The sequence below is a fragment of the Podarcis gaigeae genome (assembly GCF_964106915.1).
Source record: "Podarcis gaigeae genome assembly, chromosome: 11".
Taxonomy (NCBI): Eukaryota; Metazoa; Chordata; class Lepidosauria; order Squamata; family Lacertidae; genus Podarcis; species Podarcis gaigeae.
In genome coordinates this window covers 31338923-31366550 of record NC_139687.1, presented here as the reverse complement: position 1 = coordinate 31366550, position 27628 = coordinate 31338923, and the positions used below count along the sequence as shown (strand labels likewise).

Here is a 27628-nt window from a genome sequence, read left to right as displayed (position 1 = left end):
CTCGCAGCAAGCTCCATCAGTTGCAGCAGGAGCTGATTTTTGGTTCAGACTTCATGGAAGCAGCATATTGTGGGATAATGGTATCGTGAGAATGTACCCTAAGAAGTATGCTTAATGCTATTTAAATAGACGTGTAATGTTCAACATGAATAGGCAGGTTAATTGTATTTGAGTATTTAAGCCACAAAATAAATTCTCTCCCCCCTCCCCCCAACTATACTGCTATGCAGAATATGTGGTGAAATTTCTAGCATATGAGATAATTCAGTCTCGGCTGTACTTATAATTCCAAGTAGTTTGGCAGCTTTTCAGCAAAATGTAACCATCAGAGACCCTGTTAGCGCTGTGTAGGTTTATTGTTTCCTGTGTACTCTACGGCAATCAAACAATTCCACAAATGTTCTTGAAAGGATACAGCTCGAATGTTACTTCATTAAACATCTCCTTGGCACACATTCCATTTCCCACTTTGAATTGCTGCATTTAGTTTGGAAATGACCTTTCAGAGCAGGGAGGTTTGGTTAACTCTTTGATCTACTTGCAGTGTGACAAAAATAACAGAAAGCACCCACAGCAAGTGCTTTGTAGACTGGCTCACACCCAAGAATGCCACAAAAGGGAAATGAGTGCAGTCATTAAACAGATTAGATACTGTTTGATGCTTCTGAAATTCCCTTCGTCCTCTTACTAAACTGAAAATCAATATTATATATACACCATCCAAGAGATGTTTGGTGGGTTTTTTTGCTGATTTTTGTGCTATACCTTGCTTTGACAGCCAGCTTCTTATAATGAGGCATCCTATGGCTTTTGCAAATTGTCATACCCATACAAAACATCTTACATTATTGTTGTTTAGTCGTTTAGTCGTGTCCGACTCTTCGTGACTCCATGGACCAGAGCACGCCAGGCACTCCTGTCTTCCACTGCCTCCCACAGTTTGGTCAAACTCATGCTGGCAGCTTCGAGAACACTGTCCAACCATCTCGTCCTTTGTTGTCCCCTTCTCCTTGTGCCCTCAATCTTTCCCAACATCAGGGTCTTTTCCAGGGAGTCATCTCTTCTCATGAGGTGGCCAAAGTATTGGAGCCTCAGCTTCAGGATCTGTCCTTCCAGTGAGAACTCAGGGATGATTTCCTTCAGAATGGATCAGTTTGATCTATCTTACATTAAGAAAAGGCACAAACAGTCTTATCAATCTAGGTGATTGAAAGGCCTTTAACAGCCTGATCCTATATGTCTATTGAGAAGTAACTTTTTTACTTTAACGGGGCTTTCTCCTAGGTAAATGGGGTTAGGATTACAGCCTAAAATACTAGAAGAGGAATGGGCAGATGTAGTCTTGAGCTCATGACAAGACTATGGCCCATTCTGGCCTCCAGTGAATGTTAACTATTCCATGTTGTAGTGGTGGATACTATGTATCCAAATTGGGGCATGCTATGGATGACAAATTTGATGCAGCATCACACTTCCTATTAACTGAATCCATGTACATAGTACAGGATTAAACCCTGTGGAGGCCCCTAGCAAGCTGAAATCTTGGCAGGGGTGGAGGGGGGAGCTCACAAAACATCACCTAATACGTTTTTGATTCTATCAACCAATAATTTTAATAAACCAATTTCATTACACAAAATGAACCGTATTTATTTCGATCCATTGTTGCAGGGCCCCTAAAATGTGTGCTGCCTTCTCTGCCTCTTTGGTAATCCAGCTTTGATTGGAGCAAGAAAACCCTGTCAGCCCACAACAAAATACCACGTGACAAACTACCATAAAAATGTCTCTATTTTCCAGGGTTAGTCCTGGAATTATAAAAGCCATCCTAGCTTCTGATTTGATCCCAGAATGTCCCTATTTCCCCCACCAGCACTGTCCCTGCCAAACTCAGGGAGGAGGAGGAGCCAACGCTCATTCTGAGCTGCAACAGCAGCAGTGGCAGCTGCAAGGGAGCACCTTGTTGCCTCTCTGTGGCCACTGCTGCCAGCCTCGTCCCTTGGGCAGCGGTGAACTGCATGCTGTCACAAATGCTCCAGTGGCTGAATATGAACCAGTGTTTGCACATGTGCATTGTTTTGTCCATGGGTTCGTTCTTCACCTAGCATATTAAATGTTTAGTGTAGTGCGAGCAATTATAACAGCAAGATATACTTGCAGCATGGAGCCAAGCCTATTTTGCCAGGGCACTTTGCTGCCTGCCTGCTGAAGAACCCATTGGGGTCCAGAGGTGTTATAACTTTAGCCTTGGGCTGGCCCATGAGTGACAAATGCACAGTGTACCTGTTGTTGAAAATTGCCATGTTGTGGGGGATGTGGAATGGGAACTATGACACTTATAAGTAGTTCATTTCCAATACAGTGGTACCTCGGGTTAAGTACTTAATTCGTTCCGGAGGTCCGTACTTAACCTGAAACTGTTCTTAACTTGAAGCACCACTTTAGCTAATGGGGCCTTCTGCTGCCGCGCCGCCCGAGCACAATTTCTGTTCTCATCCTGAAGCAAAGTCCTGAAGCAAAATAGTACCTGAGGTACTATTTCTGGGTTAGAGGAGTCTGTAACCTGAAGTGTATGTAACCTGAAGCGTCTGTAACCTGAGGTACCACTGTACTGCTGTGCTATTCCTGAGTACATGTGCTCCGCACATGTAAAGCCCTTATTGCTAAATGAAACCGTTTTCTTTATAATGGAACTTGATAATTTATGACAATATATTTCTCTGTGGCAAAACACAACCCACAGTTTAATGAACAAATTTGCCCATGCAAATACACAGTGTGGCCCCCAGTAGTTTAGAACAGTGTTTCCCAACCTTGGAACTTCAGCTGTTTTTTGGGACTACAACTCCCATCATCTCTAGCTAGCAAGACCAGGGGTCAGCAATGATGGGATTTGTAGTCTGAAAACAGCTGGAGACTCAAGGTTGGAAAACCCTGGTCTAGAGGACCTGAATGCCAGCAGCTGGCTCTGTGTTCCTATAGCAAGTCAGACCATAAGCCATCCCTTGATTACCTATTGATTAATGATCTATCCTATCTTTCCTCTACCACATAACTCAGTAAACTGAAAATAGGATCCCCAGCTGCCAGGGCACTAGCACCCTTGGAGGAACTCCAGCTGTGCTGACATAACCCACAAAGGATAATTTTAGGGCCTAACTGAGTAGATGGCAACTACCTGTGCTCCTAATTAGCAATCCCAATGGTCCAGTTTTCTTTAATCAAATATACACTCACTAAGCTCATGTGTTTTGTAAGCAAAGTTTCTTTAATAGAACTCTACATCTTCATTGGAACCTGTACAGTTACTGTTACAGTATGAAGTTTGTTTCAGAAAGAAAAGAAAAGAACGGGCAACCACAAACAGACAAACAATCTAATAAACTAATTATATTTGAAATTTTATTTAATTAAAAACCCCAGCTTTTCTCTATTTTTTCAAATATAGCCTTACATTTTAACAAAAAGATTATAGGACATAAAAATAAGGCAAGGAGATATTACAGAATGACTCCTAGAAATAATAATAAAGCATAACAAAAATATGAAGATCACTACAAACAGAAGACAGAAAGAATATTTGGGATGAAGTGCATTGCAATGGCATTTTCTAAAAAAAGTTCTTAAATTAATAAAGCACTGCACAACAATATTAATTATCATGATCTTTCACTCCCTTATATGATACAAGGTTATAACCCACATTGGTCTTACTCAGAATAGAGCCCATTGCAATTAATGGACGAATTGCAACCTATTTATTTCAATGGGTTTACTCTGAGTGAAACTTAGTTGGCCACAACCCGTATTTGGTGAGCTGTTTCTCTCCCAAGCATGGCATACTATGGATGGTTGTAACTGATGTCTTCCTTTCTTCATTTTGTGATCTTCTTATATTGTCTTGCGTGTGGATCTGTTTTTGCTGACTGTATTTTTCACTCCATTTCAGAATAAAATATAATCCATTATTTTATTTTACTTTAAAAAAATGCTGCATAACAAAATATGAAAAGTAGCTTCCCGGTTGGTTGACAATTTCCACGTGTTCCAGGCAGTTTTCTTTAAAAAAAAAAACAGGGATGCCAATATTGCAAATGACTCCTCTTGCTAAAATTTAATTTAATGTAAACATTGCTAATGAAACAAATTCCATCTCCTCAAAACATATTTGTTCATTTCCTCTAAGTTATTGCTTTGAGCAGTGGGATTGGCTGCAATGGGCGCAGAATAAGGCACATTTCTCAATCACGCTCTCATCTGTGGATGCTCGTGCAATGGGCAAGCACTCCCCGCACGCCTCCCCAAGTGTTTTGTTTGAATATGAAAATATGGTGAGATATCAGGCATCAGCATAGGGGACGGCTGGGAGGCTGCATAATGAGGACAATTGTGCTTGCCTTCAGATGCTTATGTCGTTCGCAAACACGGATGCAGTCTTGCATTTTGATCCTCAGCACGTTGACATAGGAGTCAAGCCCAGTTCTCATGTGATGCTGTCTTTATAAGATGATTTCCCCTCCTTTATTTTGAGCAGTGGGAGGGCTTTCTTTGAATGTGATTATAGCTAGTGTTTCAAGTTCAAAAAAAAGCACAATCTAAACAGGGCAGAAAAGATGCACAATATGTTTGTTGCAACCCACACCAAAACAGTTCTATTTGTGGTTTGAGCATGTGTGAAGGCGTGCAGACCAAATGCCCTATGAATAACATCTGGAAATACTGATTGAAATGAAAACAACTAAGTCAAGACCCCCGGCAGCAGGTAGGGTAGGATGGGGATTCCTGCGTGGGGGCACCTGGTTTGTGCCCCCTCAAAATCATGTTCCCGGGTCTACGGTCCCCTGTCCTCCATGCTATGCCCGTGGAAGCTGGAGCCTTTTGTATCAGTTTAGAGTTGTATCAGTTTAAACTCGGATAGTAGTAAGCTAGGTGGACCAATGGGCTGACTTGGTAACAAGACAGCTTCCTGATCAGTTCTATAATAATAATAATAATAATAATAATAATAATAATAATTATTATTATTATTATTATTTATACCCCACCCAACAGAATATTATTAATAATAACAAAGCAGCAATAAAACATCAAACATTAAAAACTTCCCTAAACAGGGCTTCCCTCAGATGTCTTCTAAAAGTTAGGTTATTGTTTATTTCCTTGACATCTGATGGGAGGGTGTTCCACAGGGCGGGGGCCACTACCGAGAAGGCCCTCTGCCTGGTTCCCTGTAACCTCACTTATCGCAGGGAGGGAACCACCAGAAGGCCCTCAGAGCTGGACCTCAGTATCTGGGCTGAATGATGGGAATGGAGATGCTTCTTCAGGTATACTGGGCTGAGGCCATTTAGGGCTTTAAAGGTCAGCACCAACACTTTGAATAAGGGCTGTGAAATAGTCTTGGGCAGATGGTTGGACTCATATACTTTGAAAGCACCAACTATCTTTTTTTTTTTTTTTGAGGGGGGGAGGCTTATGGGAGACTAAATGCAATATTCTCTCCCCCTCTTAAGTAGGCCACTGATGCTGGTGCCCGAGCTAGCCCTGGGCCATCTGCTTGTCAGGAAGGTGAAGACAGATATTTTCACACAGTACTGCACATAAAGTTCCTGGATTAAAGCATATTTTGTTTTGACTGCCATCCAGATTTATTTGTTTGCTTTCCCAATGAATATCTAAATCCTCGGACACACTGGTTTGCTTGTTGTTATTTTCCAATATACTTGATCCAAAATCTAGCCCCGGCCGCAGAAAATGTTGTTCCATTCGGTAGAGGCAAACTTCTGCAGACCTGAAGAAGCTCCATCTGTTAAAAAAAAAAGTAGTTAGAATTTAACCTTTTGTTTAAGACAAATGTCCATGAACATACAATTCTTTTTCACGTAGGTCTAAGATATGATCCATGCACAAGGTGTTATCTTTGGTACTGCTTACCTACTTTATATATTGAAGAAAACAAAACAAATCCAATATCTGTTCTATTTATTTTTTTCAGGTAGGTGTGAAGAACTCCACTGATCTTTCTGATAAAGCTAGGTACTACATTGAATAGCAAGTAAACTATCAACTCAAGACTGGTATCAAAGATGGCAACCTTTTGAATACTGAGCAAACTAAGACAAAATCTGTCCAAGTTTATTTGTTGTTTGGAAATTTAGTCAAATACAAATATGCCATCACATTTGTAGTTGTTTTGGTGTACAATGCGGCCAACACTCATGAAGGTCAGAGGTGTTATTCAGTTATTTTATGGATAGTGATTCATAAATGAAATAAATAAAAGTAGTCAACTTGTCCTTTTATCTAGCTGTGTATCTTTAAATTTACATGTTATTATTTTTTTCAACCTTGTCAATCAATAAAATTAGTTTAACCAACTTATCAGTGCATATTATTTCATTCTCATTTAATTTGTCAGCGTTTCCCTTTCCCCTTTGCTTCACAACCAATGTAATTTCAATTCCTCCCTAAACGTTTATTCCCGTAAAAGTTTTGGATTTTCATGAGCCCTTTACATGTCCAACCAGGATTCAGATTTGGATTCATACTTTCAAATCACAATACAGAGAGAGGCTCAAATGAGCAGGGAGGCCGAAACTGGGGGTAGAGAGAACAAGGAGAGGACAAAGTCGAAGAGAGGAGGAATGAGAGAGGCAGAAAGACAGAGAGAGAAGAAAACAGAAAAAGGCAAGGGAAAAAACACACACAAGCAGATGTTCCTTCTAATTAAGCATTGGAAAATGAATAGGAAAATAAAGAACCAGTTATTGTAATATTGTATTGATCTTCTTGTGCTGTTTGCCAGGATAAACGCTCATGTTAATGCGGTGAGTGAAAGGAGTGAGGAGGAGAATAATAATAATAATAATAATAATAATAATAATAATAATAATATAATTCTCACCCCATAGCAAAGCCAAGTAAACAATATTGTGTTAGGAAGAATAAGATACTGGTGTGTGTGTGTGTGTGTGTGTGTGTGTGTGTGTGCGCGCGCGCGCACACACACGTGTGTGTGTGTGCATGTGCATAAAAACATGCACATATTATGTTACATATGCATATGATTTGCTGCAATCTGTAGTATGTGCCAACTCTTCTTCCTTTGGACCTCTTGTGTTGACTAGACGGCTGTTAGATCTGGTGCAAGGTTGAGCAGAAGCCTCTGCACCTGCCGTTGTAGAAAATCAAGCTGACAATTGGTAATGTGATTTCTGGCTATCTGGAGAGATGTTTGTGGGTGAGAAGTACGCCAGTTCATGCAACACAATGCTTGTGAAACTTCACCCCACTACATAAGGCTATGGGGTGCAAGCCTTCACACCATCATTAACATGATCATCTGAACCTGAAATAACCTGGTGCCAGACAGTCTCTGCCCCACCGCAAATAAATACTATGTGGTTAACCTAGTTTTGAAGGCCGTTCCTCATGCAAAACCAAATAATGTGTGAACCAAAACATAGCTTTCCTTTGAAATTTACACTTCTCCATATTCTGTGTTACAGGTCTCCATTCTGTGTTACTGGGAAAGTTTGCATAAAAATGCACAAATTCATGGAAATTACATATACAAATGCATTATGACTTGCTGGAAAGTGTATATGAAGAGAAATGTGCACAGAAATGCTGGTGATTTTTTCCTGAGGACTTAAAAAAAATCACAAACTGATATGGAAATGTGGTGAAGTTAACTTAATATTTCAAAAAATGAGACAAAATGAAATTGATGGATCTGTCCATCCCTATCTTGTGGTTTATCTCAGGGAGCTAAATGTATTGAGCTGGCTATGTGTGTATGTGTGTTATAAAGTTCACTCTGTTTATGTTGGGGGAAATAACTCTAGTAAAATATGTGTTATAATTGAGAATGAATCTTCAATGATGTTTCAGTCTTAAAGACACGTTTTTTAAAAAAAAATCACCATAAAATTGTAATTCCTAAACCGGGCTCCTCTAGGTTTCAGTTACCTTCAAATGATTTTTTAAATATATATATAGTTTGGAAGGGAACCTGTATTGTCTCTCCACTTATTATTATCCATCTTTGGACAACATATGTATGGGTGGACAACACGTATGCATTTCAACACTCTTGTCCTTGCTGCATCTAGAGAGTGTGCCCAGTTTTCACTGCAGAGTTGTGACATATATGATAGATTAGATGAATGAAAACAAACGTGCATCTTTCTAAAGATGTTGGAGAAGCAATGCATTAAATACGAGTGTCTTTTAGTTGACTGGATTACCTCATCTTTTTTTCTTTTTTTAAAATTCCCAACCAAAATGAAGCATTATGCGACATACAAAAATTATATTGTAATTTAAGCCCCTAATATAAATTGAAAATAAGGAGGAAAGTGTGAAGCTTCTACTTAGCCAAGTATACCACAAAGCACAAGAGATCCCTGGATCATGGTTTGATAGCCATTATAATTAAGATAAACCATCCGTTAAATAAAATATAATGTGGAGGTTTTTTTGAGCTGGTAGTTCTGATTGAAAGTTTAGAAAGTGACAGAGCGGCAACATCAATAAACAAATGTTCTTCAGTAGAAATAATGAAAAGTTTCCAAACTGCTCCAGTTTCTGAATTTCTAAAGAGTGCTTTTTTTTGTCATCTCTGCTGTTGCTGCAGCCAGGCCTGCTCCAGGGACCCTAGGTAGAGTATATTGTGGTATTTATAATACAGAGCAATTTCAATAAATAAAAGAATGCAGGGATGGCCCAATACATTCTACCACCTAGGGCAAAAAATAAAAAAATATAAAAAGATGGCACTTTCATTTCATGTACAAAAGCTAACTGGACGAATAGCTGAATCTTATTTCAACATTGTAAATAGGGCAGTGTACTTGAGATCAATGACTAGCTTAGGGCAGGGCACATATGCCACACACAACTCTGCCCTTTAACACTGCCCACTGTTCCTGTTTGAGGCAGCTGCCTCCCTCTGTCTAATGGTAGGGCTGGTCCTGAAAGCAAGGAGACTTACATGCATTCAACAATCCATATCATGTTTATAAGCAGGAGAGTACCATGGGGAATATTAATTTCTGTTCTAATGATAATATGACACAAAGATGTATTAAAGTCAAATGTTATCTATTCATTAGCTCATTCACACACTATCCATACCAAAACAATAAATTAAGTGAGATGTTTCCTGTTCTGGAATGTTTTGTTATAGTTAAGTATATAGTTAAGTTATTTCTCACTTTTAAAAACTTTTTTTTTTTGCCAGTTGATGTGTTTCATCTGCTGTTCTGCATCTCTGCATTATTTCACTAACTGCTCTCTTACTGCTATTCTGTTAAGTGCTGATTGTGAGTTGCCATACAGGTCCCATATGTGAACAGAAAAGCATGGTGCAAATATTTCAATAAATACATAATGCAAAGTGCCAGAAGTGGAGCTCCATTGTTTAAAATGCTTAAAAATTTCTTCCTTCATACAGAGCTATATGCCATCTCCTCAGATGTGTGTTTCTGCAAGCTGACTTAAGAACCAACTTTGGAGCTGACTTTGTGAATGTGGCAGCAGATTTACTGCTAGCTTTGCAAGAAAAGTGAGGCATCTGAAACGAGGGACTGGAGTAAGACTACCTTCTTAAGCTGAGAGCAGAAGTATAACTTTTTACTGTCTGAATATGTACATGTGATGTAATGGGAAGATGTCCCAAGTTTCTGCTTTAACTTTTAACCCTAGGAACAAAACTGCGGTAAGCTAATGACTAAAGAATCCAGAATGATGTGACACAGAGAAAAAGACCCCGCCTTTTTCTGACCTCACTGTGCTTGCTTTCGGTGCCTAAAGCAAGGGAACAGTGGCTGTATGGGAGTCTAATTCCCCCTCAATGACCCATACAGATACTAGTGGGGAGGTAGCAGCTCCAATACTGCATAAAACTGAGAGTAATCACACACACAAGTACACACACACACAGACACACACTATCTTGATGCTGTGTTTTTCTTTCTCCTTTCTCAAAATATTTGGTACAGTAATTTCTCATTTTAATAACTTGAAATAAGACTAAGCCGTTTCGTACATTCTCTGTACCTATTTAGCTCTGACTTTAATTAACAATTTTACAACTGAGTTGCTGTGAAGAATGAACACTATTTTTTTTTAAAAAAAACCCCAAATCTGGAAATGGAAGGTTATACAATAATGGTGGCTAGAGAAACAGAATCATAGGAGGTCTAAGTGCACCCTACATTTATGTGGGGAAAAACTCCCACAAATTTGCCCCAGACCATCCACTGTAACTTAAATATCTGGTTCTGACATAAGGATACTGAGGTCTAACTATCATTAAGACTTCAGGAGCAAGTCACAGAACACTGATTTCCAAATCTGGTTACAGTAGGGACTCTGGTTAGTATAAAGCAGTGGTGGCCAAACTTGGCCCTCCAGCTGTTTTTGGACTACAACTCCCATCATCCCTATCTAACAGGACCAGTGGTCAGGGATGATGGGAACTGTAGTCCCCAAAACAGCTGGAGGGCCAAATTTGGCCACCAGTGGTATAAAGCATGGTTGCAGACATATAAGCCATAGCTGTTTCTGGAAGGGCAAGAGAATATGGCGCCTTATTGACCATTCTCAATTTTTAACGCTAGCTATTGAAAGCACCCTGTCTACAGTGAATTGGCCTGAGGTATTAGCTTCAAGACATATCACCAAAAAATGATAATCTACTGGTGTGGAAATAAGAGTTGTTTACAGCAGAGGTAGTGTCAGCAGGACGCTGATAAGTGTGCACCGGGGGAAGTGGGGGCTGGAGTCTGAAGTGAGTCTTTGTGGGGATCTGCAGCAGCCAGAAGTCAAGAATCAGAGGCAGGGGAAGCTTCAGAGCTGGAGGGTGGAGCACAGGATGGGTCAGAAGAAGCAGGTCAGGCAGGTGAAGTGCCACCCTCTCTTGCACCACTGTCCCCCAGAACCTGGAGGGAATTGAAAAGGGAGGAGTGGAGGAAGTTTCTGCACAGGCACAGTCCATCGGGGGAAGGTATATAAACTGCTGGCGGGGAAATGGTCACCTGTTGCTGCAACTGCTCCATAGGATGCAGACTTGGGAATAGGTGCCAAGCCATTAGATTGATGTACGTAGATATCCAGAGCTGTACAAGCAACTTTTTGAAAATAAATATTTAAGTATCTGTTGTGTGCATTCCTTTGGCTGGGAAGCACCCCTGACAGGTAGTCAACATGGTGCTCTCTAGATTCGACTCCAGCTCCCATCAAATCCACCAACATTTCCAATGGCCAAGAAGGATTGGAATGAAGGATTCCCAACTCCCATCTCTTGCGGGGGCGCAATTAGTGCCAGCACCGTCCGTTAAGAGTTTGGGTGTAATCTTCGACACCTCCCTCTCCATGGAGGCGCAGATTGCAGCTATAACAAAGGCGGCATTTTTCCATCTCCACCAAGCTAAGCAGTTGGCTCCTTACCTCTCTCGCCCTGACCTAGCCACTGTGATCCACGCGACGGTCACCTCCAGACTGGATTATTGTAACTCGCTCTACGTGGGGCTGCCCTTGAGACTGACCCAGAAACTCCAGCGGGTGCAGAATGCTGCAGCGAGACTCCTTACAGGGTCTTCGCTGCGAGATCACATTCACCCGGTGCTATACCAGCTGCACTAGCACCCGGTGGAGTACAGGATCAGGTTTAAGGTGCTGGTTTTAACCTTTAAAGCCCTATACGACCTAGGACCCTCGTACCTACGGGACCGCCTCTTCTGGTATGCCCCACAGAGAAACTTACGGTCTTCAAATAAAAACATCTTGAAGGTCCCAGGCCACAGAAAAGTTAGGCTGGCCTCAACTAGAGCCAGGGCTTTTTCAGCTGTGGCTCCGACCTGGTGGAACTCTCTGTCACAAGAGACTAGGGCCCTGCGGGACTTGACATCTTTCCGCAGGGCCTGCAAGACAGAGCTGTTCCGCCAGGCCTTTGGCCAGGGCACAGCCTGACTCCCTCCTTTGGCAATCTTCGCGGAGCTCTGGCCCAATGGTGGCCAGTGGCTTGAATTTAATTTACTTAATTTTATAATGAATGATTTTAGAGTGTTGTTTGTGCTGTACTTTTGTACTGTTTTATTGTTGTTAGCCGCCCTGAGCCCGGCTTCGGCTGGGGAGGGTGGGATATAAATAAATTATTATTATTATTATTATTAGTCCAGAAATATCTGGGGGGCCTCATGCTGTTTATTCCTGCTTTAGAGTAATGTAGTGAAAATAATTAAATTTTCTAAAGCCATGTTACTAAATCTTGAGACTTCGTTCATGATGAATTTTCTATTTCATTTAAACGCATTCTGCCACATGTACCTTCATACGGTGAATTCAAGTTGTATGTATATCACTTAATATCAGTAACACGGCCAAGACAAATTTGTAGACAGCACAAAAGAATTTATAAATAGAGCAAGGCAAAAATATGGACTAATCCATTGGCTCAAAAACAACTTTTAATCAAAGTATTTGGTACGATAATGAAATAAACTTTGGCCTGGAGAAAGCCTTACAACAACAGCAACAAACTGCAGAATGATCCCAGTTAATACTCTTTCAAACCTGTATTGTTAACAATTCACCTTTAACTTTGTGAAACTACCTTTTCCTGCTGCAAAAATCTTAGGTAGGAATTGCTAAATTGTATCTTTGCCGGCATGCATTGCACACACTATTCAGTGCTGTTTACGATCAATGGGCCAGACCTAACAGAAGAAAGAAAATGGCACAAATATATTATGATGAACAACTATCATATGCTCCCATAAACTTTATGTTTTATCTTTTGAAAAGCTTCTGCTATTTAATAAGATTTAGCCTCTTACTTTTAATCTCATATTGCAGTTGCAAGGAAAACTCTAGTATTGCTCTGGCATGTTACACTGTTGTCATGGATACACAAGTAAGGTACATTACTTCCAGTAGTAAATAAAGATTCTGAAAGAGTGCCTGGTAGGATTTGCTAGTCTTGTAGTATTGTTAGCTGCTAAGAGCTTTAAATAAGCAAATGGCTGTGGGTTTAAACTAATATGCAGTGGTGAGAGGATGTGCATTTGATGTGTGTGTGTATAATTGCATTGTTCTTGCTTAGATTTGATATATATTTTAATTAAAACTAATCTTTGCATATATTATTTCATTTATTAAGGTGTACATCTGCAAACAGACTGAAAATGGTGAGATGTACTCCAATTAGATTAATGTCTGTATATATAATTATTAAACAATATTTAATAATGCAAGTTGAGAGATCATGTATGGTCCATTAGGTCAGTCAAGTTCAGATCTTGCTAAGCGAATTAATAGGTCCAGAATCTAGGTGCTAAGCACATTGTAAATTGAAAGTGGCAATTAACCTTTTTTCTATGGATGCAGTCCACTGGGAAGTTCTCTTGTACGAGACCCAATGAAATGAATGGGATACAAGTCCCCTTCATTTCCATAGGGCATCCTTGTGAGAACTTCCCAGTGGATTGCCTCTCCCCTTGTTATTACCAAAGACAAGAAAAAGGATTCTTACAGCCAACATCTCATAGCAGTCCTAAATAAAAGACTTACAAGTAACTTCAGATGAAAGAAATGTGTTTGGAATTTACCTACTTTGAATTAAAATTATGTGGCCTTTTTTGAAACAAAGATTAGACAAAATGCAAAATTTAGGTCACTCTTGATTGTGTCAACTTTTATAACAGGTTTGATTTGTTTCTGATAAAACTTCATCTAAATATGAAGAAGGAGTGCATGCTAAAATATAGGAGATGCTAGATATCTGATTTATATGAATAAAGCCGTAAATAAAGATCATAGAGCTTTCTCATTATAACACAGTTCTAAACATATAAAGCAGTAGTTTCTCAAATCAAAACTGTGGTAGGGGCAAAGGTTTGCATTAATCTCTCCCCATGCTGAAGTCCCAATCCAGATTTTGCACTTAGAGCGACATTTTAGTAAACGAAAGCCAAGCACACAAGAGCCAGCCTCCTGTTTAATGTCACATCCATTTTGACCCTATGCAGGTCCATTCAAACACTAGTCCAACACTAAGTGGCAGCGGCTCTCCAGAAATTCAGGCAGAAGTCTTTCTCCAGCCCTGCCAGGAGACACCAAGGGTGGAACCAGGCAAGGGTTTTTTCAGCCAGAACTCACTGGAACTCAGTTCTGGCTCCTCTCAGGTGGGCACCATTACCATTAGAGGAGAACAAGGGAGACGTTCATGGTGAGTTCCAGCACCTCTCTTTCTAGAAAAATAGCACTGGAACTGGTAACCTTCTGCATGTAAAGCATGGACTTCCCTGTTGATATCCATCAGGAGAGCCAGTTGAAATCCATAGAAATGTTCATTATCATTCCATTGCTTCCAGTCTGAGTAGTGACTAGTTTTTCTCAAGATTGTGCTTATCTTTTGTGAAGGAACATGTATAACTTTCTTCAGGTAAAGGACCCCTGACCATTAGGTCCAGTCGTGACCGACTCTGGGGTTGCGGCACTCATCTCGCTTTATTGGCCGATGGAGCCAGCGTACAGCTTCTGGGTCATGTGGCCAAAATGACTAGGCTGCTTATGGCGAACCAGAGCAGCACACGGAAACACCGTTTACTTTCCCACCAGAGTGGTACCTACTTATCTACTTGCACTTTGACGTGCTTTCGAACTACTAGGTTGGCAGGAGCTGGGACCGAGCAATGGGAGCCGACCTTCCGATCAGCAAGTCCTAGGCTCTGTGGTTTAACCCACAGCGCCACCCACGTCCCGTTTTTCAGGTAAGGATACACAAAAAAACACATGTAACACTGTTAAGAATTTCAATATCTATGTCTCTACAGCACCACGTAACTTGTCTGACCATTTTATTGCATAATCAGCAATTTAGAAAGAATATTCTTAATGAGCTCCAGGTAGCATTGGGAGGAACTCAGTGGGGCCTATAGCTATGTTTGAGGTGTTTAGGACTGAGTGGTCAATTACTCATAGATTTTGATTTAGTTAAATGGAACACTAAAGAAGCATGGACAGCTTACAAGGAATACTTTCAGAGTGCATATGTATGTATGTATGTATGTATGTATGTATGAGCTTTGCATATGTGACAGTTTTCAGATCTGACACTGATGACTGAAGTCTGAGTAGATGAGTTCAGATCTTGGTTGTGGAAATGACTTGCTGCCTTAAGCCCTTTCTCGCGAGCCTTTTTCTCTTGGGTGCTGATCCTAATCTTTCAGCTCTTTCTTCAGGAATAGCTCAGTGAGCTTACTGTCTCCCAAGGACTCTTGAAGGCTTCCCATGTGACAAAGACAGCTAACCCATGCTGGCATTCTATCATTGAAAATGTACAGTACCCATTTTGTAGCATTGGCAAAGTTAAGACCCTGTTGTTGGGAGCGTATGAATATCAGAGTCTGCTTTTGTAGCACATTTGAATGCCGAATTTGATCTTAATTGACGCCACATGCATATTTGCATACTTATGAATAAGTGTGAACACGTCATTTTATGGTTCTATGCATATCTTGATTCTTTTAAACCTTTTATATTCTGTAATAATAATCAATTGTTGAAATATTCAAAACTTTTCCGTCCTTACCTATGCAGACACATGTGCCATGGCATGCAATTTCTTACCAACGTCTACATCCAGTGTTCTAAACCACAATCCTATGCATGCCCATTCTGAAGAAAAACCCCATCAGGATTTACTTCCAGATAGCAGTGTATAAGATGCATAAGACTGCAGCCTCAGGCTATGGTTCAAAAGACATATCCTAGAATTTATTATCCTACATATCCGACATATCCTACAACTTATCATCAAGAATCTACTACTTTTATATAGCAGGTAAGTTCAATACGGGCATCTATGTAAACAAAGACAAATAATATAAAATAATTATCTAAGGTTAAAACCACAGATTACTGTGCATGAGGTTCCTTTTTCTAAAATGAATAAAAGTATATTGATACACAGTGGAAAAAAATCATTTGGTGAATGCAACAGACTTCACAGTCACAGAAGAGTACAGGACTTCCTTAACCCCCCTGCCCCCAAGCCATTTTATGTCCTTCTTGCGACTTTGGTGGTGCTTGGAAATGGTGTAGGGGTGTGTCAGATGCTGGAAGAACAGGCAGAAATCACCCTTCTTGTGTGAAGAGAAGAGCAACCGGCTGTGTAATCCTATACATGTCTACTTAGAAGTAAGTCTCATTGAGTTCAATAAGCTTACCCCTAGGTATGTAAGCAGCCTAAGAGAACAACCCTAAGCTCCCAAGGAGGGCAGCTGAGGGGCTGCTGGGTGCTGTGAAGCTCGCTCTCCCTAGTGGTCCACAGGTGGAAAAGGAGGTCCAGCAAAGGGCTCTCCCCTTTGCTGGACCTCTTTTTCCATCACCATCACTCCACTGCTCATGGTCCTCAGGATCCATCACCATCACTCCACTGCTCATGGTCCTCAGTGGGTGTTGGGGTGAAAAGTGGTGCTCTAGGGATGTGTTGTGGGGAGCCTTGGTTCCATAGGATCCAAAGCTCCTTTGACATGGTCCTGAAAATGGTGATGACCCACCCCATTGGTGTCGCTGGAAGGGGGTGGGAGCTAGACAAAGACTTACATTGCTACCTTCTGTGGCTGGAGTAAGTCAGGAGGGTTGAAGAAGTGGCAGGTTCCTCTATCATGAAATCTCATCAACCTGAGAATCATATTAGAATTGCTCTGTTAGCATCCTAGCCTTTGAATGTTCTCTTTCACACTCTCTTTATATACCTGTGGAATAATATATAGCTAACACGTTTAATTCAGAGACAATCACAGCACCTTGAGATATTTATACTTTGCGAAGGCTAAGTTGTTAATCCTGTTTTACCTGGTTAAATTAGATTGGAATTTAAATGTGATGAACTGTCTCCAAGTGACATCAGAATCATGCTACCAGAAATCAATATTCTTAGATTGTTGTTTTTAAAGTCCAATTAAGGGTATCACTTGTTATTGGAAGAGGGGTGCTGGTTGTGGGGGAGAATTATTTACTGCTCACAGTCTCTCTCCAGGTTTTCTTTTAATAAAAAAAAAGGCTGCTTTCAGCTTCAGTGTGAAGAGAGTTAATTTAAATTTGATAACAAATGGCTTTGCTTTTTAAATGAATGTAGCCTGGCAACTTTCGCTGAGAACCCGTCATCGGGCCTCAATTATGTATGCAGCTTCTTTGAGAAATAGTTTCACACATCTGACCCAAGGACCACAATGTTGTTGTCATGAAATAAAAAGTGTGTGCAGGCAGGGCAATGTTTCATTCCTGGACACTCTCCACATGAGCTGACTTTGCCCTCCTCGCCACACTTGGGAGTTGGGAGGTACAGAAATGCAAATGCACAGATGCAGTTATATAGAGCTTTCTCTTCTCCTTTCTCACATTTCCTCCCCCCCCCCCCACTATATGTGGAGAAATAATGCAGCAGTTTGCCTTTCCGTCTTGTTTTTTTTTACTTACGCTGTGTGTGTGTTTTTATGTGTAGATAGATAGAAAGATACACATATATTCCCAGTGTTTTGATGCTTTCTCCAAGGCTATCCTTATCAAAGCAATAGTGTGAAACCAGACAGACAGGCAAAGAGTTAACCCCAACACCATTCCCCCCCCCAAAATGGCTGCTTTGTCTATGTGCACACACCAACAGCAAATGTCCTTCTGTTATTGTACAACCAATTTCATGTGTCAACTATTCATATGCTAATAGCGGTACAGTTTCTCACTTTTTTTCCTTCAACGGATACATTGTAAAGATTTTTAGAGACAGTGGAACACAGGAATAAACAGCTTTTTATTTCAGAAGTGATAAATTAGTTTTCATTCAAACAACATGCAACAAATGCAGCTGACCAGTATTGTTTGTATTCATGCCTTTGCCTTTGGGATTCCTGCCCCCCCCCTTCAGTTTTAGGGCAGTTAGCAAATATTTAGCAGATACAGTTAGAGTTTAGATAAAGGATTTCGTTCCCCTCCACCCCTGCTACTTCTATGGACAAAGTTAGCGATGGGAACTGGCACTGTTTCAACATACAAAACATTTTGATTTTATGTTTTTAAACAAAGCAGAAAGCGTAAGTAGAAAACGTATGCTACTGTCCTGTTCATATTATCCAAATATTGCAATGCACCATGTACCAGTAAATCATTTTTTTAAAACAACAACAACAACTAATCTAACTAAAGAGAGCAGGGTTACTGTGTAGACTCTGGGATTTATATATACTATTGTTGCACTGTTTATTTTGGGTCTATGGACTGTAATAAAGCTATGTGTGTTATTTATTTATTGAAAAATACCATATAAGTTGGATATAGTAATATGATAGTTCTGGTTTTTCTATCTCAGAATTACTGTTTTAGAACAAAAGCATTCACATAATTTTGAATAAAAGGAAGGAGCAACATTAACATCAAAAGGCTGACCTACAGCACAGTTACAGATAGGTAGCCATGTTGGTCTGCCATAGTCAAAACAAAAAAAATTCCTTCCAGTAGCACCTTAAAGACCAACTAAGTTAGTTCTTGGTATGAGCTTTCGTGTGCATGCACACTTCTTCTGAAGCAGTGTGCATGCACACGAAAGCTCATACCAAGAACTAACTTAGTTGGTCTTTAAGCACAACTAAGTTAGTTCTTGGTATGAGCTTTCGTGTGCATGCACACTTCTTCTGAAGAAGTGTGCATGCACACGAAAGCTCATACCAAGAACTAACTTAGTTGGTCTTTAAGGTGCTACTGGAAGGAATTTTTTTTGTTTTGACCTACAGCAGTTTATGACATTTCTGATAAAATACAAGATTTTCCCATTTTAATAAATATTTTTTAAAAATAACATACCCCTTTGGTTTAAAGTGAGCACCACAAAATTTAATAAGAAACTTGGATTTCTATATTAATATGATGAAAAGCCTAAGTGTAATGATATTAAACATAGAAGCCAAGAAACCAAATTACTTAAACGATTATGTTACATTGCAAAAATGTGTGTTACAGTCCTGGCCTAAAAACAGAACATCACATGAACATGTTATATAATCTGCTGCAGTTTACCTGGTAGCAGGGACCACAAAAGTCTGTGGTGCTAGGTTTTGAGTAGACATAGACACAATTGCACTGCATGCCTTTATTCAGCTGAATTTTATTAAAAATTGTTTTAAAATTCAATATATTAAAATTTTTAGTGGGTTTAATTTAAACATTATGATTGCCATTGAACAATGAACTAGTGACACTTAGTTCTGCACTGGATTATGGCCAAATAATTTTCTTATATCCAGCTCAGACAGAAAAGATATAGCAAAAACTTTAAAAAATAAACCAAACTTTATTACAGTATAGTTCAATATAGGCCTGTTCCCACAGACTTTAATAGGGCTTACTCCCAGGTAAGTAAATATAGGATTGCAGCTTAAAGGGAAAATGTAAAGATCCTGCATTATATTAATTCACTATCAAATAGCAATTATATTAATAATTTCTCAGAAGTAAACCCTTCAGTGTCCTATGGGGTTTATTACTGAGTGTGTTTAGAATTGTAGCCTAAAGGATATAATTGCTATCTATAGAAGCATATTAAAAGAGCTGTAGTTGAAAATTGTTATTGGGGGGGCACTGGTTGTTCTAGCAAAATGAGCATATATTAGGGAAATTGGTAGAATAGAGGGCTACATTTTCTGTCAATCAAAAGGATCAGAAAATGGCTTTTAACCAATACAGTAAAATTTCTGACACAGACTTACTAGATCAGTTATGGAAACAGATAACCTTGTTTTTCCAATGAATTACAGGAAATCGTATGGTTTTAAAATACTGGGCCACAATCCAGCACACATTCAAGTCTAATTCATGGTGGCCCTTGTGTATTGGCTGCTAAAATCAGTAAGATTGGGCTTCATTCATTGTCTCCGGCAAAATCAAGTTGCCTTAGAGACTCAGTCATTTTTCTCTTGCGGAAACTGGATATATGCTGCTTTGCAGTGTAATTTGGGAGGGATAAGGTACTTTCTCCCAATCATATTATTTGCCTTTCCAAATTATTTTCTCACCAAGATTTTCCTTAGTCATGGCAGGTCGCCTGTTCCACTTCTACTAAATTTGGATCTTGTGGGCTGTTTGGTCAAGATATGCAGGTTTCCATGTTAGGAAGCTGGAGGAAATGGCCACCAGGGCCCTTTCTAGCCCAACATCTCTGCTCTTTCTCTGACTTAGAGGAATGAGCAGCCTGCAGCTTTAAAGTCCTCCATTTCTTTGGGTGCATTATGGGAAGACATTATATCCGTGGCCTACTTCACAACAGCGGATGGCCCCATTCAACTATAATCATCTCACAGAGCAATTAGAGAATTATCTTAGCAAATGAAATGACATGAGTATTTCATCCCCTTTACTTCCTTCCTTGGGGGTTTCTCTCAGGAAAGGGTTATTGGCCCCATAATTTTGGCAATTTAAATTTTTTAATTTCTTTTGAAGCTTTAAGGTCTATGGAGCTTACTTAGAGACTTCTAAATTTGTAGATAATAGATGTTAATGACTTAAAAGAGGGTAACATCAAAAAGACTGTATTCGGTATTAAATCATCTTCTTTTTATTTGAAAGCCTCATCAGAAATGATCAGTTAGTAATCTTAAATGGCAGAATCATTTATATTTCATATTTATTACTCAGACGTAATAGTTCATAGTAGTAACTAATCAGTTACTCACTGCTTACACTTGGGCAGGTAAGGAAGGTCTTGTTTAAACTAAATTATGTACCACTGCTCCAGGTCATAGATATAAGTAGCTACTCCCAGATTCCTATAAATTCCAAAAATACAAAAAAGTCCCTTGTTCATGGTCAGCTACACAAACCAAGGACACTTCCACAACTCATGGAAAGAGTAGCTGTAGCAAATCAGTTTCTCATGGAAAGAGTAGCTGTAGCAAATCAGTTTCTACCACAATTCCAAACACTCCTACTCGGAAGCCACTTTTACTGACATTAATGGCACTATATTCAACACTGGTTCCAACATGTAGTTTGTGTTCTGGGCACTCCCTGCCTACCTGAATGGAAACCATTGACCAGAATGGTAATATTACATTGCAGGAAAATATAAAATTCCAAGAACATTCCTGTGAAAATAGCGGCAGCCACAGCTCTCAATCTGCCTGCCAATATAGAGGTATTTCTGTACGCTGGTACAACATTTTGAAGGTTGAAATACATTAAAACAACAGCAACCTAGGATTTGAGATAGAAATGAAAAGAGTTGTCTATTTTCTGAAACTCACATCAGAAATGAACTTAAATTATTCAGTAAATCCAAGCCAGAGCAGAATATACAAAGCCCTGTTGCAAGAATCCTTCATAGCTAATTCAAAATAAAGCATTTGCTATAACTTCTTCTCTGTTCCTCAATGAATGTTATTAATTTAAACATTTTCCAGGTAATTATGAAAGATGAAATGAATACCTTTATTTTTTACATTTATTGTCTCATTATCTATGTAAATATAATCACATGTCATTCAGGATTCTGTGTCTCCAACATTCTGTTTTGTGTGTGTTTAATTCCTGTTCCTTAGCACAATTAGCTAAGCATTCAAGAATGCATGAGTCAACTATTATATGTGTTTACCTCTGTCAGCGAGCCTATTATCTTCACTATTATTCTCCTCAAGCACAATTTTAGTTTACTTTCGTTTGTATCTCTTTTGGTAATAATAATAATTTATATATCATTTTAGAGTGTTCAGTAGCTGCACATGCACAATTTCAATACACCTTACAATAGCGCTGTTAGGTACCTCACTATTATTACCCTGATACTGCACAGAGGTGACTGAGGCACAGGGCGTTGCCTAAACCATCTAATCTCAGTCATTAGGGCTGCAATCTGATACACACTTACCTGGGAATAAGTCCCACGCAATTCAGTGGGATTTACTTCTGAGGGGACATGCATGGGATTACATCGTTGGTCACCGTGGAACACCAGCTTTCTCTAGAATGGAAGTTTCATACACCTGAAAGAGTAAAGGGTTTAGGTTATTTAATATTTACTATGTTCATATGCTTCCCTTTCTTCCCAGAGGAGCCCAGGGTGGTTCCAACATGGTAAAATATGATGAATCTCAAAGCAACAATTAGAATACATCAACAAACAAAACAGCATAGGCAAGAAAACAACATTGTTGGGCTCCCAGAAAGTATTTATCTCCCCAAAATGCAAGCAAATTTAAATTCTGTATGTAGGTCTATTATGGTGGCAAATTATAATTCCCTAAAGGGCGTTTTACTTCTGTTAGCCCATGGCATTACAGACAACAACATCTAAACAAAGAACAAATAAAGGAACATCCAATAGATTCAGGAGAGCAGCAAACAATTCTTTTTTTCTCCATTTGTCAAGAGATTATCACAGGTACAAAATGTTAATTAAAACTGCTGTATTTTTTCATAACTGGCAAGTATGATTTCAAATTTCCAACTCCTTTCAACACTGAGAGGTGAAAATAAATATGGATTTATGAGGCCAGATTTTAATTTGGCTGAGACTATTTTTGAGCTGAAATTCGTGGGAGGCCCTTTTCCCCCTGACAAATTTCTGATACTTCCGTTTTCTCACCACCCTAGAAAAAGAAGACCACTTTGCAGAATTTTCTCCAAATATTCTCCACCATTTTCCCCTCACAATACCACAGAATAATGTTAGGCCACAGGCATTGTGGAGAATGGAAAATGGTTGCCAGGCTACCAGCTTGGCAGTGCCAACAAACAAACAAACCTCTCAGGAGGAAAACCAAAACTAAGAAGCTGTACTACTACACCGTTACTGGTAAGCCTCACCCACTCCCACTCCTGCCAAAATTTGAATATTTATCTTCTTCCTGAAAGAATTAAATGAAATGGCTTCTCTAGTTCCTCTTCTCATGAATAGGGTGAATAATCTGAGAGGTCTTTTACACACAGCTCTAGTGAAAACCAGGTTTTATAGCAAAAAAGTGGGTTTTGTGTCTCTTTTTTCAAGAGATGGGGAATTTCAGTTGTGAAAGGAAACAGAGCAGAAAACAGTTTAGCAAACATTCTGATGATAAATCGCTTTTCTTTCAATATGATCAACATACCTACGTATATACTGCTCTAGAGTGAAGGTGGTCTTCTTTATGGTCCAGCTCTCACTTCCATAAAGAAGCTGAAGATGCTTTTGAATTATGGTGCTGGAGGAGACTCTTGAGAAGTCCCATGGACTGCAAGAAGATCAAACCTATCCATTCTGAAAGACAGATCGTGAAGCTGAGGCTCCAATACTTTGGCCACCTCATGAGAAGAGAAGACTCCCTGGAAAAGACCCTGATGTTGGGAAAGATTGAGGGCACAAGGAGAAGGGGACGACAGAGGACGAGATGGTTGGACAGTGTTCTCGAAGCTACCAGCATGAGTTTGACCAAGCTGTGGGAGGCAGTGGAAGACAGGAGTGCCCGGCGTGCTCTGGTCCATGGGGTCATGAAGAGTCGGACACGACTAAATGACTAAACAACAAGAAGAAGAAGAAGAGTGAAGGTGTGATACCTGGATGATACACTTCTACTGCTTCTTTCCTGTGGGTTAATACCAATCTGAGATGCTGTCCCATTCTAAAAGTGACCTGAATAATTTATACTGGCAGAAATCCCACCATCCTCTGGTTTCTGAAGGTCTTCTGTTGCCCTCTCTTGATTGCTTCATCTTCAAGTTTGAACCCACTCCACATACTCTCTTTCATATAGAGAGGGGACAAGAGATGGATCTCTTCATCTCAGCAGTGAGCTGAGAGGACAGATTAATTCTTTCCTCTACTCAGCGCTGAGATGGGACAATTTCTCCACCTCAGCACTGTAATGACAGGAGAGGTTTATGAAATCAAATTTAGAGAATCAAACCTATAAGAACCTAGATAAACAGCAATTAAAATTGGTTAGTTAACAGAAAGATCAGAACTGAGTCTTTGTCTTTTTATTTTATTTCCACCTTTTATCTATGAGAGAAGAAAAGGGGAGGTTTCAGATATAGTACATAAGTTCTACCGCCTCCCTGGAAGTAATATTTAGAAAGCATTGTCTGAAAACACAAAGTGTTTTTAACATTAAAAAACCCAGCATTCCTTATTATTTTATTTCCAGTTAAAAATTCAGATTGGATGCTCAATAACCCGTGTTCATGATTAGCTGACAGGTGGAATTATCTAGAGAAATTGAACACTTTGCTGTCTCAACAAGTAGCAGCTTTTCAATCTCTGACATATGTTTGCCTTGTGCTATCTGTATTATATTTTCTGAAGAAGGTCGGCTCCTCTGATCTAAGCAATGTAGCAGTTAAGGGGGTATATATAGTATCTTAGCAGCAGTTGCAATGTTAGTAGTATGTAGCAGAAGAATCTTATTCTTTGACATAGACTTTTCTGTTAATAACTGTATTTTGAGAGAAATAAATGAAATTCCTATATTCCCGTTATTGTTAGCTTTTTGCTAGAACTTTTTTAAGGCTCTAAGAATGGTGATGTCTGATTGACACAATATTTGGTTGCAATCTCTTAAAATTTCTACCTGCATGGTCTCCTTGCAAGGGCTTTGCTAAGTACTTAAAGGACTTGGTAGCCATCCTGGGTGGAAAAGAATCCAAACTGGTGTGGTGCAATGGTTAAGATTGTGTTGTTACTCATTGTAAGATTTTAAATGCTTACCATTTATAGTGATGTAGTTGCAGGGTGTTGTTACTCATTGTAAGATTTTAAATGCTTACCATTTATAGTGATGTAGTTGCAGGGTGGTGCTGACTTGGATTTTGGGGGCATGCTGCCACAGATGTGGCATCCCATAAGCTCCAGCCAGCATAGACAATTGTCAGGATGATGGGAGTTGTAGTCTGACAACTTCTGGAGGGCCATAGGTTCTCCATTCCTGGCCTTGGCCAAAGATGTTGCATTATATTACACTTGCATTTTTGTACCTCATAGAAGGGCCTCTCAGTACATTCTACAAAAATGGATATATTTGGCAAAATTGTGTGCAGAATAAGCAGATTAAGAGGAAAGGGCATGCAAATGCATTGAAATTTTTGTATGGATTTTAAGGAAAGGATGTGCAAACTGACACAGAAACAGTGCAATTTCAGATTTCAGAAATAAGAAATACAGTGGTACCTCGGGTTACATACACTTCAGGTTACAGACTCCGCAAACTCAGAAATAATACCTCAGGTTAATAACTTTGCTTCAGGATGAGAACAGAAATCGTGCGGCGGCAGCGGGAAGCTCCATTAGCTAAAGTAGTGCTTCAGGTTAAGAACAGTTTCAGGTTAAGAACGGACCTCCGGAACGAATTAAGTACTTAACCCGAGGTACCACTGTACCAGCATTGACAAATTTGTCAATGCCTAGCATTTCCAGAAGCACAACAAGGGATAGAGCAAGTTTTTGGTGAAAAGGTGCTTTTATGTGTTGCTCTGTGTTTATGTCCATTACTAATATTCTCTTCTCAAAAACTGACTTTTCCTTTATTACTCTATGAATCCATTGGCATCATAACCCTTCCTATTCACCAGGCATAAAGCCTTGATCTGACCTGCTCACCTATCTGAAACCTAAACATTTCTTTGGAAGTCTGTTTTTGTATGCCCTCACCACATGATGTATGGTCAGTGGCATATCAATTGTGGAATTCCCTCCTCACCTTGCACCGACATTATAGTCTTTTCAGTTCCAGGGTAAGAGCTTTTTATCTACCTGTGTTTGAAGATCATTTTAAGATATTCAGTTTTCTTGGCCCTTCTGTGTTGAGTTATAGTTTGCTGTTGCTGGCTATATTTAGTTACCTAATTTTGTACTTTGGTTGGCTTCATTTTGTTTATTTTTAGAGTTCTTATTGTCTTTTATTGTTAACTGCCCAGAGAACATTGTTAATTGGGTGATAAATAAATGAAGTAAATAAATAGCTTTGATTTCTTCCTTTCTGTTATCCTCCTTATTCAATCTGCCAACAAATTATATTTCTTCTCCCAACCCAAAGTGTAAAAAGCAGGATGTGTGCATCAGGTTCAGTATCAAATAGGGGTACCTTAGAGAGTTTGGGGGCCTTTCAGAGGTAAAGCAGGATCTCATGAGATGGCATGAGTTGAAACAGGGACCCCTGAAGTACCTTGTGGTGCAAACAAGCATCTACTAAAAGTGAAAGTAGTGTCTCTAAGCTTACCATATATGAAGTAATGGAGTGATGGGAGAAGGGAGAGCAAATGACACAATGGGAAGAAGGTAGAGGAAAAGTTCTTTGTGACTGACAGGATATGCCTGTAATCAGAGAGAGTGGTTTTACTCAGAAAGCAAATCCATTTTAGTTTTCCTCATCCCCAAATCAACTTAAAAGTGCCTAGCACAAATGCCCCTGGACCTATTCCTAGCAAGTTACCAGGGGAACCTCTCTTGTGTCTGCAATTTTCAGACAAATTATCCAGAAAACACTGAAAACACTGACTAGGAGAGAAAAAGTTATTTCTTTTTTACCCACTCTAAACCTGTAACAGCTATCCCTTTTTTGCGGGGGAGGCACCACTGCAGCTATCCTGGCAGGATTACCGGTAATTCTTTCAGAAGGCATAAGAATGCCTGCAAATTTCATCCAATTCTGCCTTCACTTTTGTTTTGTTTTTATAAAAACATTATATATACAGTGGTACCTTGGGTTACAGATGCTTCAGGCTACAAATGCTTCAGGTTACAGACTCTGCTAACCCAGAAATAGTACCTCGGGTTAAGAACTCTGCTTCAGGATGAGAACAGAAATTGTGCTCTGGTGGCATGGCAGCAGCAGGAGGCCCCATTAGCTAAAGTGGTGTGTCAGGTTAAGAACAGTTTCAGGTTAAGAACAGACCTCTGGAACAAATTAAGTTCTTAACCTGAGGTACCACTATATATATATATACATATACATATACATATATATATGTATAGAGAGAGAGAGAAAAAACTTTAAAGGTCCCATAGAATCATAGAATCATAGAACTGTAGAGTTGTGTTCAGTACAAAAGCCCTTGGACCTATTTGCCTGTTTATTAGGCTTTATCCCTAATGTTTGCAAATTTAATCCACTTATATAAAAAAGGCAAAATTAAAACTTTTAAAATATACTGAATAGTGAAGCAGGAGAACAAATTGGGCAGCTTACAAAGCACTTCAGCCTTGTTGATTCCTGTATCCTTCTGGTCAGGATTAGAGCTAGAGGTAGCGATAGTCTTCAGTGATTAAACCTGCCTCCTCAGTAATGACATGGTCTGGCCCTAACTCCTCTTCCTACCCATGATCATTGAGATTGGGTGTCCCAGTGCACCCCCCCCCAGTGGAACCTGCCCCAGCCATTCTGTTGGCTGGGGCCCCCTCACAGACAGCCCTGCCCTCCCCCCTTAAAACAAAACAACTTAATTAAAAAAAGAGCTAACAATACAATACAAGTTAAAACAACTACAGATTAATGCAAGGGGGCTATCCCACACCCTCATCCCACCCTCAAAAGGTCACCTGAAAGGGATGACCCCCTTTGGTGTCACCCCTTCGGGGGCAGCCCTGCCCCCAGGGCAGGCAAACTGG

At 39.7% G+C, this 27628-nt stretch overlaps 1 long non-coding RNA gene across 5 annotated transcripts in view; it reads right to left on the bottom strand.

Annotated features, from left to right (window-relative positions):
* Nucleotides 1-5641: 5641 nt before the first annotated feature.
* LOC310827375 overlaps nt 5642-27628 on the bottom strand; it is a 132244-nt gene continuing 110257 nt past the window's right edge. For all 5 annotated transcript variants that reach the window (XR_014556305.1, XR_014556306.1, XR_014556307.1 and 2 more), the window contains exons 3-4: nt 21923-22037; nt 5642-5806 (exon numbers count right to left, since the gene is read on the bottom strand). This is a non-coding gene — a long non-coding RNA (uncharacterized lncRNA). The remainder of the gene's footprint in view (nt 5807-21922; nt 22038-27628) is intronic.